The following is a 17,777-nucleotide window of genomic DNA, read 5'->3' as shown; positions in this document are numbered from 1 at the left end:
GCCAAAAGGCCAGGTCCACCTCTCTTCCCTCTACCTGGATCGTCCGTTCTCCCTTCTTGAGGGCCTCCAGGAAACGGCGTCGCAAGTCACCATCCCTGAGGTCCAGAGGTGAGGAAGCCCCCCGAGAAGACCCCGAGGCCCCGGCTACTACCCCCTCAAAACTCCGGGGACCAGCAGCCGGGGGGGCAGATGGACCAGCCCCACCCCCACTCCCCCCACTAGCAACAGACACACCAGCACTCGCTTCCTCCACCACAGACACATCCATACCGACAGTGACCCCACTTGCCCCACTCCCACTCACATGCACACTGGGGTCACAGTTATTTCTTTTCTCCACACACTTTCTGCCAGCAGGTTTTCCACCAGCATTACTACTGCTGCCACCTGCTGGCAGCACCTTCCCTGCCGGGGGGTTTTGGGAGCCTGGTGCTGCAGCTATTTTTGCCGGCGCCCCTGCCCCAGATAAGCCCGTGGGCACAGAGGACACCGGCAGGCAGGCACCACCTCCATTTTTAGCCACAACTGTGGCACCACTGCTCCCAGCAGCTGCCGGCGCTAAGCCCCGCCCCTTTTCGGGTGAAGCCACGCCCACTTGTGCGGGATTTACCCGCGAGGCCACGCCCCCCGCACCAGGCAGCACAGTGGGGGCCCCAGAGGCCACTCCCACCGGTGCCGTGGATGACAGGGAGGCCACGCCCCCCACACCAGGCAGCACGGCGGGGGCCCCAGAGGCCACTCCCACCGGTGCCGTGGGTGACAGGGAGGCCACGCCCCCCGCACCAGGCAGCACGGTGGGGGCCCCAGAGGCCACTCCCACTGGCGCTGTGGACGGCTGGGAGGCCACACCCCCTGAAGCCGGCCGCGCAGGGACCCCCGAAGCTGACCCGGAGCCGGGTCTACTCACAGGGGCCCCTGGACCAGCGGCACCAGCTCTCAGGGGCATAGCACCCCCTACCGTCACACCCGTTGCCACAAAAAGCCTGGCCACCCCAGCTCCGGTGGCCGGCCCCAGGCTAGGCCACTCCCCCTCGGCACCCAGCGGCGGTGGAGCCCCCCGCGCTGACCCATTACTGGGCCCCTGCGCAGGGGGCCCCGACCTCGCCACGGATTTTGCCAGGGGAGCAAGCCCCACCTTTCCTTTATGAGCCGGCTCTGCCGGAGCCGCAGGCCCCGCGCCCTTCAGCTTACCAGGTCTCTGGGTCCCTGAAAGTGATCCAGATTTAGTGGATCCGTGCGTGAGGGACCCAGACACCCCAGCACACGCCGCCGGAGATGCGGCCCCGGCTGTCGGTGCACCGCCGGCAGCGCAGGAGGCAGCGGCGGATGTACACGCCGCCCCCCGCACGCCAGCAGGCGCACCAGGTGCCAGGCCAGACCCCCCTTTTACAGGGGATCCAGCCCGAGCACCTCCACTGATGACTCCCACCATCGGGCCGCCCTCCGCGCCATGCTCCATATCAGACACCTTGGACCCACTGCCTCCATTACCACAAACAGAGGCAGCGCTCTGCGTGCCATGGCCTATGTTCTCCCCGCTCCCTCGCTGTGGACCCACAACAGAGTCCAAGCCGGGGTGGGTAGCGGGTGCCGCACAACGGGACAGGGGGGCCCCAGAGAGGGGGACATACACAAATTTGTGCGCAACAGTTGTTTTTCTCTTTTTTTTTGCTTTTCTCTTCATCCCCCTCACGGGTGCCTCATCCTCGCAGATCTCATCCCCGAACGTAAGCTGACCAAAACGTATCGGGGACTCGATCTGCTGGATCTGCTGCATGATAAGGCAGCCCCCCTCACTGCTACTGCTCCCATCCTCCTCATCCTCCCCCTCGCTCCCGCTGCCCTCTGAAGGGCTAGAATCAGACGGGAGAGCCATCTGCTCAGGGGCTATCCCGCTATGCGATGCCTGGAGATCACTTACCAGGCCACCAGGCGGTGGGTAGGGTGCGACCTCCTCCACGCATACCTCTTCTTCCTCCTCCTCCACCGCCTGGCCGGGGCCCTGCGACCCCTCCAGAGCCCCACCGGTCATGGCTCTGAACCGGTCATCATTAAGCAGCTTCTCCCTGAAGGGTCCACTGCCCGCCAAGATGATGCTCCTGCGGTCTTCCAGGTCTTGAATGGCCCGCTTGATCTTCCGGACCGCGGCGGATAGCTCAGGCTTCTTACTGCCAGAGGCCCTCACGGACCTCTCCTGAGCCACCCTCAACTCCCCCCAGAGGGAACTTAGCTTCTTTGTGGCGTCCTCATACTCGCAGAGGTGTGCATGTATACGGGAGGCATAGGTGACGGTTGCCTCCCTCGACGCCTTGGTACCCCAATCAGGGGGCACCGCTGCAGCACCTCCGCTCGTACTCGACCCACCTCCGGAGGGAGGAGCCGCCGCGGTCATAGCCTCGGGGGTCCTCCGGGTCCTCATGCTGGAACCCCTGCTGTCTTGGCCAGATCTTGTCGCCTTAGCCGGCTTGGTGTTCCTCCCACCCCCCGCCAGCTTGGACCGGGAGGTGGGAGCCGGGGGCCCAGCCCCGGAGGCCAGTCCCACTCTGAGCCCTCTTTCCTGGGAAGGGGGCAGACAAAAAGTCCCAGATGGAAAAAAAAACCTCCCTTCCCAGGAGCTCTCTCCACAGCAGCACTCAGTCCAGACAGCACACGGCACACAGCCCACTGCAGGCTCCACCTCCACCACTTCCTGAAACAAGCTGCAACAGGCTGAACTGGAGCTCTTTTATTATAAAAGTACAAAAACACATATACAAAACACAAAAACCAAACCACAGATACAATTATACAACAAACAAACAACTAACAACCAACAAAACCCCAGCAAGACATAACCTAAAATCTGAAATTATATAGAGTCCAACAAAGAAATATAAGACGACACAAAGTTCAAGTCCTCCAGCAGACTCTGTAGGAGACCCCCCAGCAAGGGAAGACCCTACCATAACTCCAGGGTGCGCCCTAAAACGCACCCGACCCCCAGCATACACAACATCCATACCTGCACATTCATACCTAACCCCCTAACAAAAAAAGAAAACTAAATAACTGGCCCACTGCCAAAAACAAAGAAATAGGCCACCTGGCCGAAACAAAACTTAATGCACAGCAAACCTTTTTTTTGTAGTTTTTTATATATATATTTTTTTTTTTTTTTTTTTTTTTTTTTTTTTTTTTTTTTCCCCACCACCATTTTTTAACACCCAAGGTCCCACGAGAGTCTGTGGCCTTATCACAACAAGCCCCACTAAAGTTTGTGGCCATTTCACACACAAAAAGGTCCCTTTCCTCTTCCGGCATCCCGCAGGACGTCCACATTTTTCACAAAACCACCGCAAACCCCTCCCCCCTCCCCCCTAAAGCCCCCCACCCAACCTAAACTAACCCCCCCACACACACAATACACATACATTATTTATATACAACACAACATAACGATGTAACAACAACTAACCAAATCATCATGACATAACAACTTAACCGTAAGACTACTAAACATGAACCAAAGGATCAGACCCAAGTTCAGTGCTTGCAAGCCCTATATTCAGATTCTGAACCGTAAAAAAAAAAAACTACAAATGTGAGGGGAGCAGCCCACCACCAGGAAACTGGAGACTACAGAGGCTCTCACCCTGCTCTAACACACAAACAGCCTGTCCCTCCCTATTAAAGAAAAAGAAAAACCTGTCCCTACCGCCCTACCAATCTTTCCCTACCTGTCCCTACCTGTCCCTCTCTGACCCTCACTACCAACCTAATGCTAACTACCTATCCCTAAAGACTGTCCCTACCTGTCCCTCCCTGACCCTACACATCCATCTGACCCTACAAATAAATATAAAATATAGAAAGGACTAAACTAACCCTATCACAGACACACATACCCTAACTCTCCCTAGGGCACATTAAATGAGAACCCCCTCCATAGAAGGGAAGCCCTCCCTGCACCCAGCCTCTCATACTCCAGCGAGCGCACTTTTGCCAGGTCACCCAGGATGTTCCTAATCACCTCTTCCCGGGGGAGGACTTTATGCTGGGTGGACACTAAACACCGTGCGTTCCACGTGTAAAACCTAGTCACTAAACTAACTAAGAAGACAGTGCCCCGATCTCGGCCACCAAGGGATCTGAATGCCCCATAGGCCCACTCCGCATAGGAAAGGCCTGCCAGCCTAGGCCAGCCAATGGAAGCACCCACCCTACTGTAGACCTCTGTATTAAAGGGACATTGAAGCAGGAAGTGCTCCATGCTTTCAAGCATGCCGCCACACTCCTCGCGGGGACAATCCCGGTCATCAGAGTTCCTGTACTTCAGGTTGCCCCTCACATACAGTCTCCCATGGAAGCAGCGCCAAGTCAAGTCCCAAAACTTCAAGGGGATCCGCTTAGAGTTTAATAACCCGAGCCCCACCTCCAGATCCCGGCTTGGGCAATCCTTGAGGGCCAGGGGCTTCTGGAAGTGGGTCAACAGAACCCTATTGTCAAGTAACCTCCTTGACAAGGTCCTGATCTCCCACACTCCCAGACCCCACCGGCGGATCGCCTTCACAACCAGGGTAGCATAAGCCGGAAGATGCCCATGAGGCGTGCGAAGGTCCTTCACCCGCCCTCCTGTCTCCCATTCCTGGAAGAAAGGCCGAAACCACCCCCTACAGGAGAATACCCACGGAGGAGCCCTCTCTAACCAAAGGTTGGCGATGTTTGCCTTAAGAAAGGTGTTTACTAGAAACACCACCGGGTTGACCATACCCAACCCTCCTAGTCTCCTCGTGCGGTACGTGACCTCCCTCTTGATCAGGTTCAGCCTATTCCCCCATAATAGTTGGAAGAACAGGCTGTAGACCCGTGTCCAAAGAGGTTCTGGCAAGATGCAGACGCTGCCCAGGTATATTAATAAAGGGAGCAAATACCCCTTGGCCAGGTTAACCCTTTCCCTCAGGGTCAAGGACCAACCCTTCCACTGATCCACCTTCTGGGCGGCAATCTTAAGTCTGCCCTCCCAGTTTTGCTGGGGATAGTCCCCCGGGCCGAAACTGATGCCTAAAATTTTTGCTGTGGCCTGAGGCCCTGGAAGGGTGTCCGGGAGATCGAAACTTGGATCTCCCCCTCCCAGCCAGAGACTCTCACACTTATCCCGGTTGATCATGGACCCAGAAGCCACCGAGTAGCGCTCAACTTCAGACATGACCCAGTCCGCCTCCTCTCTCGAGGATACAAAGAGGGAAACGTCGTCGGCGTACGCCACTACCCTCAAGGTGGCCTCTGGCTCCGCCCGGTCCATCCCGACTCCCACCAACGGTCCGCGTTCCACTCTCCTTAAAAAGGGGTCGATCGCGAACACGTATAACAGTGGGCTCAGAGGACAGCCCTGGCGGACACCAGACCTCACCTCAAAAGGGGGTCCGACCCAACCGTTCACAAGCGGAAAAGTCTCTGCCCCATTGTATAATACTCTCAACCAATCAACAAACCTCCCGGGCAGACCGTACCTCAGAAGGACGGACCAGAGGTACTCATGGTTAACCCGGTCAAAGGCCTTCGCTTGGTCTAAGGACAGCAAGTACCCCTTCCAGAGACCTGCCCTGCCCTGCTCCACTGCCTCCCGGACACCGAGCACAGCACTAAAAGTACTGCGGCCTGGAACAGAGCAGTGCTGGGCCCCCGAAAGGAGCCGGGGTGCAAACTTCACCAACCGATTGAAAAGCACCTTTGCCAGAACCTTTCGGTCCGTATTGAGAAGCGCTATGGGACGCCAATTCTCAATACGGGACGAGTCTTTACCCTTTGACAGGATAATCAGGGCAGACTTCCTCATTGAACCGGGAAGAATGTCCGAGGAAAGACATTCATTAAAAACCTCAGTCATGAGGGGGACCAAAGAGTCCCTAAAAGTCCTGTAAAACTCGGATGTTAAGCCATCCGGACCGGGCGATTTTTTGGGCCGGAGCCCATCAATGGCCCGTCTCACTTCCTCTTCCCTGATTGCTTCTGCCAAACCATGAAGAGAGGGGTCATCCCCTGGTTCAGGGATGGTTTCAGCCAGGAAAGCCGACATCTCATCCCGATCTGGATCCCTCCTTCCCAAGAGATGCGAGTAGAAGGATCTGACCACCTCCAGGATCCCTGATTTGGATCTGTTCAGGGAACCCGTACTGTCGATCAGTCCTGTTACCATCTTGCAACTCACTGACATCCTGCAGTTCCTGTAGGGGTCGGGCGAGCGGTACCTCCCGAAATCCCTCTCAAAAACTAAGGATGTGTGCCTATCATACTGGCACCCCTTGAGCAAGGCCTTCACCCTGGAGATTTCCTCACGGTCCCCTCCAGTCGAGACGAGCTGCTCGAGTTTCCTCCCCAGCTCCCGATACAGGCGGTACCTGTTCAGGCCTCTGAGGCTCGAAAGCTGACGGAAGAACCCCGCAACCCTTGTTTTGAAGATCTCCCACCACTCAGACTTACTGCTACAGAGACCCAAGAGAGGCACCTGGCTCTGAAAAAATTCCTCAAAGGATTGTCTCACATCCGCTTCTTCCAACAGGGACGAATTCAGCTTCCATAGGCCTCTCCCTATCCGGGGAGTCTCTGCAACATTCAAAGAAAAGGAAATGAAACAGTGATCGGAGAATTCCACCTCAACAGCGGACACTGCAGAAGAGACGGCTTCCTCCTTTAAAAAAAACCTATCTATCCTAGACCTACAACTACCCCTATGAAAGGTGAAACCCCCGTGACCTGGGGTGTGCCGGATGTGGACATCCACCAGGCGAGCTTCGCTTGCTATGCTGTTGAGGGTATTACTATCAAAAGCCAGCCTTCGGTCTCCGGGGCCTCCCCTATCACGGGGTCTAGTTATAGTATTAAAGTCCCCACCGAAGACCACCTGCCGGCTGGTAAAAAGATAGGGCTTGATCTTCAGGAAGAGACATTTACGGTCCCACTCTGACTGTGGACCATAGATGTTAATGAGCCGGAGCTCCTGTCCCCCCATGAAGACGTCAAGGACCAAGCACCTCCCCATTTCTACCTCGATCACCCGTCTGCATTCCACCGAAGCAGCCTTAAAAAGGACCGCTACCCCGCTATACGGCTCGGCCGCAAGAGACCAGTATGAGGGCCCGCACCTCCACTCCCTCCTTGCTTTGTAAATGGCCCCCATGTCTGTTAGTCTGGTCTCCTGCAAAAATAAAATGTCAGCCTCAACTCGGTTGAAAAAATCAAAGGCCATAAATCTGGCCGCATCTGACTTTATACTGGCGACATTAATCGACGCCAGAGTCAACGGGGTAGGTTCCGCCATCATGGGTGATTGAGTTAGACGGCCTTCTTTTTAACCGCACCCCTCAATTTACCTTTTTCACCCTCAGAGGAGGAGCCAGACTCTCCCCTCCTCTTTAGTGACACCGAGGTGTCCATAGCACCCGTCACCACCCTCCCAGTACCGGGTTCCTCACCCCTGGACCCCAGGGCAGTCCCCCCCCCAGAGGAAAGTGAGCCCTCCGGAGGACGGACCCCGCCGCTCCCTGAAGGCACCTCAGATGTTACTGCCGGTCCCTCACCCCCGACCTCCGACACAGCAGAGTCATCGAGGGCATGGAACCGGTTGGAGAGGGGGATCAGAGGGGAGCCGGTGAGCCCTTCCGTAGGCACCTTAGTGGCCAGGGGGGGGGCCTTAGATGTTTTTGCCCCTTTTCGTTTCCTCCTCCGACTCTTACTGGTCTTATTGTCACCTTTTGTTTTAGGCTGCTCCACCACCTCCTCGTCCAGACTTTCATACTGGGAGGAGTCATCAGAAGCAGCCACCTCCTCCCTCTCCATCCTCCTGATCTCCTCGCTCACCGCCTCCTCCCCCAGGGCCTCAGGGGCACCGGCTGCCGCTTCCAAGGAGGGTACAGACATCACCCCAGTCGCCTGGGGCTTATCCTGCCCCCTACCCCCACGGCGCCTCACCTGATGCCACTGGTGGGCAGATGTACTGGCCACGCCTTCCTTCACCGACCCCTCAGCTCCTCTCCCGCCCCCACCTCCGGCTCCAGCAGAGGATGCACCGCTGGGGACCCCCCCATGGCTCTCCCCCGCCTGACCAGAGATGGTGTTAGAAAAGGAGCGGGGGCAGCGGCTGTACGGGTGACCTAGGTCACCACACAGGTGACACCTAATGTCACCACAGGCCGCGGCAAGATGACCTACCCCGCCACACAAGGCACATTTCTGCACCTTGCAGCCCGCGCTGAAGTGGCGGGGATCACCGCACCTGTGGCAGACCTTTGGTTGCCCCTGGTAGAAGATCAGGATCCTGTCCCTCCCCAGGAATGCTGAGGAGGGGATGTGGGTGACAGTACCGCCTGAGACCTTCAACCTCATCATGAAGGTCCAGCCCCCTGACCAGATGCCAAACTCGTCCCTGTTCTTTTTTGGGACGTCCGTGACCTCCCCATAGCGGGAAAGCCACGTCATAATATCGACCCCAGAGAGTGACTCGTTATTAGTTAGAACGGTCACTCTCTTTACTCCATTTTGGCGAGACACCGCCTGCACGGCAAAGTCTCGCCAGCCGGGCTCCCCCTTCACCAGTTCAAAATTCGACCAAAAAAGCTCTAGGCCCTCCGGCCGAACAAAACTGATGTCGAAGATGGGGGTACCAAAAGGATGGATCAGGGCAAAGATGTCAGTCGCCCTGAAGTTCATCTTCAGGAGGAGCTCCACGACCCTTGCTCTTGGCGGGCACGCTTCACTGCCCCTCCACCGAAGACGAACTACATTCCTCCTGGCCACCCCCTGCCCGGCTGTCGGGAGGGACCACGCTGTCTCCCCCTCCTTTTTATCTTGGAAGGCGGCCAGGCCATGCCTATCTAGCCAAAAGGCCAGGTCCACCTCTCTTCCCTCTACCTGGATCGTCCGTTCTCCCTTCTTGAGGGCCTCCAGGAAACGGCGTCGCAAGTCACCATCCCTGAGGTCCAGAGGTGAGGAAGCCCCCCGAGAAGACCCCGAGGCCCCGGCTACTACCCCCGCAAAACTCCGGGGACCAGCAGCCGGGGGGGCAGATGGACCAGCCCCACCCCCACTCCCCCCACTAGCAACAGACACACCAGCACTCGCTTCCTCCACCACAGACACATCCATACCGACAGTGACCCCACTTGCCCCACTCCCACTCACATGCACACTGGGGTCACAGTTATTTCTTTTCTCCACACACTTTCTGCCAGCAGGTTTTCCACCAGCATTACTACTGCTGCCACCTGCTGGCAGCACCTTCCCTGCCGGGGGGTTTTGGGAGCCTGGTGCTGCAGCTATTTTTGCCGGCGCCCCTGCCCCAGATAAGCCCGTGGGCACAGAGGACACCGGCAGGCAGGCACCACCTCCATTTTTAGCCACAACTGTGGCACCACTGCTCCCAGCAGCTGCCGGCGCTAAGCCCCGCCCCTTTTCGGGTGAAGCCACGCCCACTTGTGCGGGATTTACCCGCGAGGCCACGCCCCCCGCACCAGGCAGCACAGTGGGGGCCCCAGAGGCCACTCCCACCGGTGCCGTGGGTGACAGGGAGGCCACGCCCCCCGCACCAGGCAGCACGGTGGGGGCCCCGGAGGCCACTCCCACCGGTGCCGTGGGTGACAGGGAGGCCACGCCCCCCGCACCAGGCAGCACAGTGGGGGCCCCAGAGGCCACTCCCACCGGTGCCGTGGATGACAGGGAGGCCACGCCCCCCACACCAGGCAGCACGGCGGGGGCCCCAGAGGCCACTCCCACCGGTGCCTTTGGTGACAGGGAGGCCACGCCCCCCGCACCAGGCAGCACGGTGGGGGCCCCAGAGGCCACTCCCACTGGCGCTGTGGACGGCTGGGAGGCCACACCCCCCGAAGCCGGCCGCGCAAGGACCCCCGAAGCTGACCCGGAGCCGGGTCTACTCACAGGGGCCCCTGGACCAGCGGCACCGGCTCTCAGGGGCATAGCACCCCCTACCGTCACACCCGTTGCCACAAAAAGCCTGGCCACCCCAGCTCCGGTGGCCGGCCCCAGGCTAGGCCACTCCCCCTCGGCACCCAGCGGCGGTGGAGCCCCCCGCGCTGACCCATTACTGGGCCCCTGCGCAGGGGGCCCCGACCTCGCCACGGATTTTGCCAGGGGAGCAAGCCCCACCTTTCGTTTATGAGCCGGCTCTGCCGGAGCCGCAGGCCCCGCGCCCTTCACCTTACCAGGTCTCTGGGTCCCTGAAAGTGATCCAGATTTAGTGGATCCGTGCGTGAGGGACCCAGACACCCCAGCACACGCCGCCGGAGATGCGGCCCCGGCTGTCGGTGCACCGCCGGCAGCGCAGGAGGCAGCGGCGGATGTACACGCCGCCCCCCGCACGCCAGCAGGCGCACCAGGTGCCAGGCCAGACCCCCCTTTTACAGGGGATCCAGCCTGAGCACCTCCACTGATGACTCCCACCATCGGGCCGCCCTCCGCGCCATGCTCCATATCAGACACCTTGGACCCACTGCCTCCATTACCACAAACAGAGGCAGCGCTCTGCGTGCCATGGCCTATGTTCTCCCCGCTCCCTCGCTGTGGACCCACAACAGAGTCCAAGCCGGGGTGGGTAGCGGGTGCCGCACAACGGGACAGGGGGGCCCCAGAGAGGGGGACATACACAAATTTGTGCGCAACAGTTGTTTTTCTCTTTTTTTTTGCTTTTCTCTTCATCCCCCTCACGGGTGCCTCATCCTCGCAGATCTCATCCCCGAACGTAAGCTGACCAAAACGTATCGGGGACTCGATCTGCTGGATCTGCTGCATGATAAGGCAGCCCCCCTCACTGCTACTGCTCCCATCCTCCTCATCCTCCCCCTCGCTCCCGCTGCCCTCTGAAGGGCTAGAATCCGACGGGAGAGCCATCTGCTCAGGGGCTATCCCGCTATACGATGCCTGGAGATCACTTACCAGGCCACCAGGCGGTGGGTAGGGTGCGACCTCCTCCACGCATACCTCTTCTTCCTCCTCCTCCACCGCCTGGCCGGGGCCCTGCGACCCCTCCAGAGCCCCACCGGTCATGGCTCTGAACCGGCTATCATTCTGCAGCTTTTCCTTAAATGGTCCGCTGCCCGCCATGATGGTGTTCCTGCGGTCCTCCAGGTCCTGTATGGCCCGCTTGATCTTCCGGACCGCGGCGGATAGCTCAGGCTTCTTACTGCCAGAGGCCCTCACGGACCTCTCCTGAGCCACCCTCAACTCCCCCCAGAGGGAACTCAGCTTCTTTGTGGCGTCCTCATACTCGCAGAGGTGTGCATGTATACGGGAGGCATAGGTGACGGTTGCCTCCCTCGACGCCTTGGTACCCCAATCAAGGGGCACCGCTGCAGCACCTCCGCTCATACTCGACCCACCTCCGGAGGGAGGAGCCGCCGCGGTCATAGCCTCGGGGGTCCTCCGGGTCCTCATGCCGGACCCCTTGCTGTCTTGGCCAGATCTTGTTGCCTTAGCCGGCTTGGTGTTTCTCCCACCCCCCGCCAGCTTGGACCGGGAGGTGGGAGCCGGGGGCCCGGCCCCGGAGGCCAGTCCCACCACAAGCTTTCCTTCCTGGGAAGGGGGCAGACAAAAAGTCCCAGATGGAAAAAAAAAACCTCCCTTCCCAGGAGCTCTCTCCAAACGCAGCCACACAGTCCAGACAGCACACGGCACACAGCTCGCTGCAGGCTCCACCTCCACCACTTCCTGTAGGGAACTGCAACAGGCTGAACTGGAATGGAGCCTCTTGCTATGTGCACTGTAGTCTGCTATATACCCTGCCTGCCTGCCTGCCTAGCATGGCGGCGCCAGGTCTGATATAGACCTGATGACGCTGTGCGGCCAGCGAATCACTGTAATGCCACAACCAACATGGCTGCGGCATTACAGTGTGTGGCAGACAATCCCTGCATGTTGATTGGTGCTCTAATGATCGCCAAACATGCAGTGAGGGGACCCGAGCTCCCGCCGAGCAACCCTGGAAATACTCGGCAAGCGCCGAGCATCTCAAGCAGTAAGATGCTCGGGTGAGCACTGAGCAGTAGCGAGCATGCTCGCTCATCACTAGTTAAGGTTCATTACAACATTCCACTCTAAAGCAACAGAATTACGTGACTGTCTTATCAAATCATGGCCCATCTTAATGGCTGACCCCATATTGGCAAAATATCTACCAGAGAGACAGCAAATCACTTTCAGAAAGGCAAAAAATCTCTGTGATCACCTTATGAGAAGCCACTATTATCCTACCACCCCCCTAATTTTCTGAAAAGACCACCTCCAGTAAATGGATGTGTACCATGTGGTAGATGTGTGGCGTGTCCTAATGTCAAACATGCTAACTCAGATTCCCAGGGCTGTAGGACCTATTACATCACCAAACCGATAACTTGTACCTCTAAAGCGGTGGTCTATTATGCGACATGCCTGTGTCCTAAAATCTATGTAAGGCTCACAACTAGACAACTTAGGACAAGAATACGTGAACACGTCCTAGGTATTGAAGCGGCGGTAAATGAAACTGATATTTCTACGTTAAAAACTATTCCCAAGCATTTTAGAATACACCATAAGTGTGACGCATCTAAACTTAAAGTTCAGGGTATTGACATGATCACCACTAATATTAGGGGAGGTAGAGTGAGCCAACTATTAGCCCAAAAAGAGAGCAGATGGATTTGGACTTTAAAAGCACTCCATCCATTGGGCTTGAACGAAAATATTAGTTATGCCCCATTTCTCTGATCACCTATATCCACATTGTTTTAGCTATTTTGTCTTACCTTTTTATCTCATATGGTTGGGTAGTTTTTTTTTATTTTAACTTTTTCCTATTTCTTTAGTGTTCCCCTATGAGAGTTTGTCGTCTTTTTCTACCAAATTTTCATAAAGGCATTACATGGTGATTGGCATGTTTGTATACGCGATATCTCCATTTCTACCCGTCAATGACGTTGAGGACTTCCATTCTGCTCTTGGATAACATGGACATAATTGCCGGCACTATTTGGCTCTCAAGATCTGTAACTTTTTTTCTGTGTGCACATTTTTGATCCAAACAGTTAATATTGTATATCTTTCGCATTTATAGATCGATATTTTGAGAGATATTTTCTTATATCTTATTATGCATTTATATTATGATCTCATATAATCATGTTATACTTCAAGCTTTTCTTAAAGATATACTTTGTTTTGTCATTGCCAACTAACTTCTCTGACTTATATATAATTGGCTATCGCCTATACCCCATATATATACATATATATATATATATATATATATATATATATATATATAGTACAGACCAAAAGTTTGGACACACCTTCTCACTTAAAGATTTTTCTGTATTTTCATGACTATGGAAATTGTACATTCACACTGAAGGCATCAAAACTATGAATTAACACATGTGGAATTATATACTTAACAAAAAAGTGTGAAACATCTGAAAATATGTCTTATATTCTAGGTTCTTCAAAGTAGCCAACTTTTGCTTTGATGACTGCTTTGCACACTCTTGGCATTCTCTTGATGAGCTTCAAGAGGTAGTCACCGGAAATGGTCTTCCAACAATCTTGAAGGAGTTCCCAGAGATGCTTCGCACTTGTTGGCCCTTTTGCCTTCACTCTGCGGTCCAGCTCACCCCAAACCATCTCGATTGGGTTCAGGTCTGGTGACTGTGGAGGCCAGGTCATCTGGAGTAGCACCCCATCACTCTCCTTCTTGGTCAAATAGCCCTTACACAGGCTGGAGGTGTGTTTGGGGTCATTGTCCTGTTGAAAAATAAATGATGGTCCAACTAAACGCAAACCAGATGGAATAGCATGCCGCTGCAAGATGCTGTGGCAGCCATGCTGGTTCAGTGTGCCTTCAATTTTGAATAAATCCCCAACAGTGTTACCAGCAAAGCACCATCACACCCAAATACATTAGGGTTATGCTATTATTGACAGTTTACCCCATTATGCTAGTTTCCTTTTCTCTCCGCTTGTATTTGACTATATATGTCTGTGGACTGGGCAGTACGCATGGCTTCACTGTTCTCTATGGTGTCCTCACTGGCCGTATCAATATCTGCTCCATGATGCGCGGTCACGTGGTTCCCCACGTTCTTGCGGCGTCATGGATGATGTTGCCGTGGATGCGGCGGTGATTGCCATGTGTCATGTCACTCCCTCCCCACACCCATTGGCGGAGAGACTACACACCCCCTTTTCTATTGGCTCAAGGGTTTCTAAACCCTACCCACCTTCATTGACGCCACCTCCTGACGAAGGCAGCTGTGCCGAAACGCGCATTAGGGTGAGTGCCATTGAGGACTGTGTTCACATCTACTGTGGCTGTAAGTATACTATAGGATTCATGCTACACTCTTTTTGGTGCCGGTCTTTAATCTTTTTTCCTACTTAGGTGCATTTTCTAGTCTTTAATATGTATTAGGATATACTTTTTACTCTGTAGCCTAAGGGGTCAGGGCAATGATACCACTTATAAAGATCTGCTACCCCCGGTATGAGCTATTTATATTAGTACCTATATATAGACAGCGGTATGACTAACCTCTTATATAGCAACTACTTCTGACCTGCCTCATAAGCACCTGCACTTTTATTGAATGCTTCAGTGAATTTTAACAATATATTCTTATTTTTTTGGCAGCCCAATTATGTATTTACATCAGAAAAGAATCATGTTAATTTGTCTCATGCTCCTCATTAGTGATTCTCCATTGTTTTACTATTAACTGTCTCTGTTTCTGCGATTCATATTTTTTTCCTGTATAAATTATAATTAATAAAATTTTGTCATTTTTTCAGTATTATATGGGACTCTGACTTGAAGTTTTTTCCTCTTGTTTCTTATGTATGGAGGACTATGTGGGGCCCATTATTCTGTATGGAGGACTATGTGGGGCCCATTATACTGTATACTGGTTGGTACACGACTTTGTCAAAGTTTTTCATTTTGGCCCTCTACATGTTTTGAGTTTTATATCTCTGATGTAGAGAGTCAGTTTGGGTAAATGTACATGGAAATGGCAATAATGGAAAGCTACTAATTGGACTTTGCTACAAGCCTCCTAATATAGCTGAACACGTAGAGGATGATATGCTGCAACAAATTAAAAAGGCAACAAAAACAAGTCATGGTCAAGGTGCTGGCTCCCTTGAAATTGTTCCAGAAAATGAAGTAATTCTCCCAGAAAATTATTGAAATTACACTTTTTGCTATACACGTTTATTTCCTTTGCATGTATTGGAACAATACAAGAAAACAGAGAAAAAATGGCAAATTGAACATTATTTCACACAAAATAGGCCGGACAAAATTGTTAGCACCTTGCCAAAATTGTGGGTAAACAACTTTATTTCAAGCATGTGAAGCTTGTTCAAACGCAATTGTGGCAAGTAACAGGTGTGGGCAATATGAAAATCACAACTAAAACCAGATAAAAATGGGAGAAATGGATTCAATCTTTGCATTGTATGCATATGTGGGCCACACTAAGCATGGAGAAAACAGAAAAAGGAGAAAAGAACTGCATAATCAATAAATTTACAACCCATACAGTCAAATATGGTGGAGGTTCAAAGGTGTTTTGCTGCCTCTGACTGTGTGCAAGGCATCATGAAATCTGAAGATTAGCAAAGGATTTTGGGTCACAATGTAGTGCCTAGTGTCAGAAAGCTGGGTTTGCGTCCTAGGTCATGGGTCATCCAGCAGGACAATGACCCCAAACATACGTCAAGAAGCACTCAGAAAATGGATGGAAACAAAGTGCTGGAGAGTTCTGACCAGCAATGAGTCTGGATCTAAATCCCATTGAACACCTGTGGAGAGATCTTAAAATGTATGTATGGAGAAAAATATTAAAATTTGAGAGTCCTTAGTGGTTGATACCATCTTTTCAGTTAGCTATTAGTCAGTAAGCTTTCGAGACTACTCAGGTCTCTTCATCAGACAAAGTATAACACAAAATCTGAAGAGTCACATATTTATACATAATAGGGCACAGGAATAATGCAATAGATAAGACAAGTGACGTGAAGCAGAACTATCAGTTTTGGAAAGGGATAAGCAGTTGTGGCCGTAAAAACGTTTGGCCACAAGTAGATCTAATCTTTTTTCTTTTATTGTGTGGCGATGAGAATTCATCCTTGTTCTAAGTTTTTGCCCCATCTCCCCTACATACAGACCCCCAGTTGGACATTTGGTACATATAATTAAGTACACTTGATTAGTTGTGATTCAGCTGAAAGTACCTGGGATTTTGTGGTCCTGATGTGAGTTGGGAATCTTTATCTTGTCCATGGTCATTATAAACGGACAGGTTTACATTTACAGTTGGTGAGGATGAATTGTATAAGTTTCACCACAAAGGTGAAACTATCCTCCCGGTCAGTTTGCTTTCCCTCCCAGTACCTTTTCATTCTAACAATGTTAGGTTTCTGGGAGATTATACTCGTTCCTTTTATTTTTGGTTCTCCTTAGCTTGCCTTCTTTGCTCTATATGAATGTGTTTTTGTTGGTCATTCAGGTTTTTCGTATATTACTTCATACTTTCCTTTCCCCTTGTTGACAGCGTGTTGCAGCCTCCCCTCTGGTTCCTCAGGAGGTATGACAAACTCCTCAACGACGTATTAGGGAGTTAGGTCTATGGTGGTGTTTTTAGTTGTGCAGCTTGGGCCTTTCTTGTCTGTACAGAGACTAGTTGGGTGTAGTTGCGGCATTCTCCCCAGTGTGGGTTCTCCGGTGGTTATCAAAATGCGCTTTCTGGTTAAAACATTTCCCACATTTTGAACATGAAAAAGGCTTCTTCCCTGTGTGAATTCTCTGATGTTTGTTAAGATGTGATTCCTGTACAAAACATTTCCCACAATCTGAACATGAAAAAGGCTTCACCCCTGTGTGGGTTCTCTGGTGCTTATCAAAATCAGATTTCTGGTTAAAACATTTTCCATATTCTGAACATGGAAAAGGCTTCTCCCCTGTGTGAGTTCTCAGATGTTTGGTAAGAGTTGATTTCTCTGTAAAACATTTCCCACATTCTGAACATGAAAAAGGCTTCTCCCCTGTGTGAGTTTTGTGATGTTTGATAAGATTAGATTTTGCTGTAAAATATTTCCCACATTCTGAACATGAAAATGGCTTCTCTCCTGTGTGAGTTCTCTGATGGCTGATAAGAGTTGATTTCTCTGTAAAACATTTTCCACATTCTGAACATGGAAAAGGCTTGTCCCCTGTGTGAGTTCTATGATGTTTGAAAAGATTTGATTTCTGTACAAAACATTTCCCACACTCTGAACATGGAAAAGGCTTCTCCACTGTGTGGGTTCTCTGGTGCTTAAGAAAACTAGATTTCTGGTTAAAACATTTTCCACATTCTGAACATGAAAATGGCTTCTCTCCTGTGTGAGTTCTCTGATGTTTGATAAGAGTTGATTTCTCTGTAAAACATTTTCCACATTCTGAACAGGAAAATGGCTTCTCTCCTGTGTGAGTTCTCTGATGTTTGATAAGAGTTGATTTCTCTGTAAAACATTTTCCACATTCTGAACAGGAAAATGGCTTCTCTCCTGTGTGAGTTCTCTGATGTTTGATAAGAGTTGATTTCTCTATAAAACATTTTCCACATTCTGAACAGGAAAATGGCTTCTCTCCTGTGTGAGTTCTCCGGTGCCTAACAAGACTTGATTTCTGATTAAAACATCTCCCACACTTGGAGCAAGAAAATCTATTCTTCGCTGTGTGAATTTTTTGATGTTTAAGAAAAGACTTTTTAAGA

The 17,777-nt window shown here is 52.5% G+C and overlaps 2 pseudogenes; both read right to left on the bottom strand.

Annotated features, from left to right (window-relative positions):
• Positions 1–17,777, bottom strand: part of LOC141236830 (uncharacterized) — a 363,062-nt pseudogene that overhangs the window by 251,620 nt on the left and 93,665 nt on the right.
• LOC141236831 (uncharacterized) overlaps positions 15,258–17,777 on the bottom strand; it is a 71,795-nt pseudogene continuing 69,275 nt past the window's right edge.

The sequence above is a fragment of the Phyllobates terribilis genome, unplaced genomic scaffold (assembly GCF_046119375.1).
Source record: "Phyllobates terribilis strain yellow unplaced genomic scaffold, ASM4611937v1 Scaffold_726__1_contigs__length_752350, whole genome shotgun sequence".
NCBI classification, from domain to species: Eukaryota; Metazoa; Chordata; class Amphibia; order Anura; family Dendrobatidae; genus Phyllobates; species Phyllobates terribilis.
This window is presented reverse-complemented; position numbering and strand designations above follow the sequence as displayed.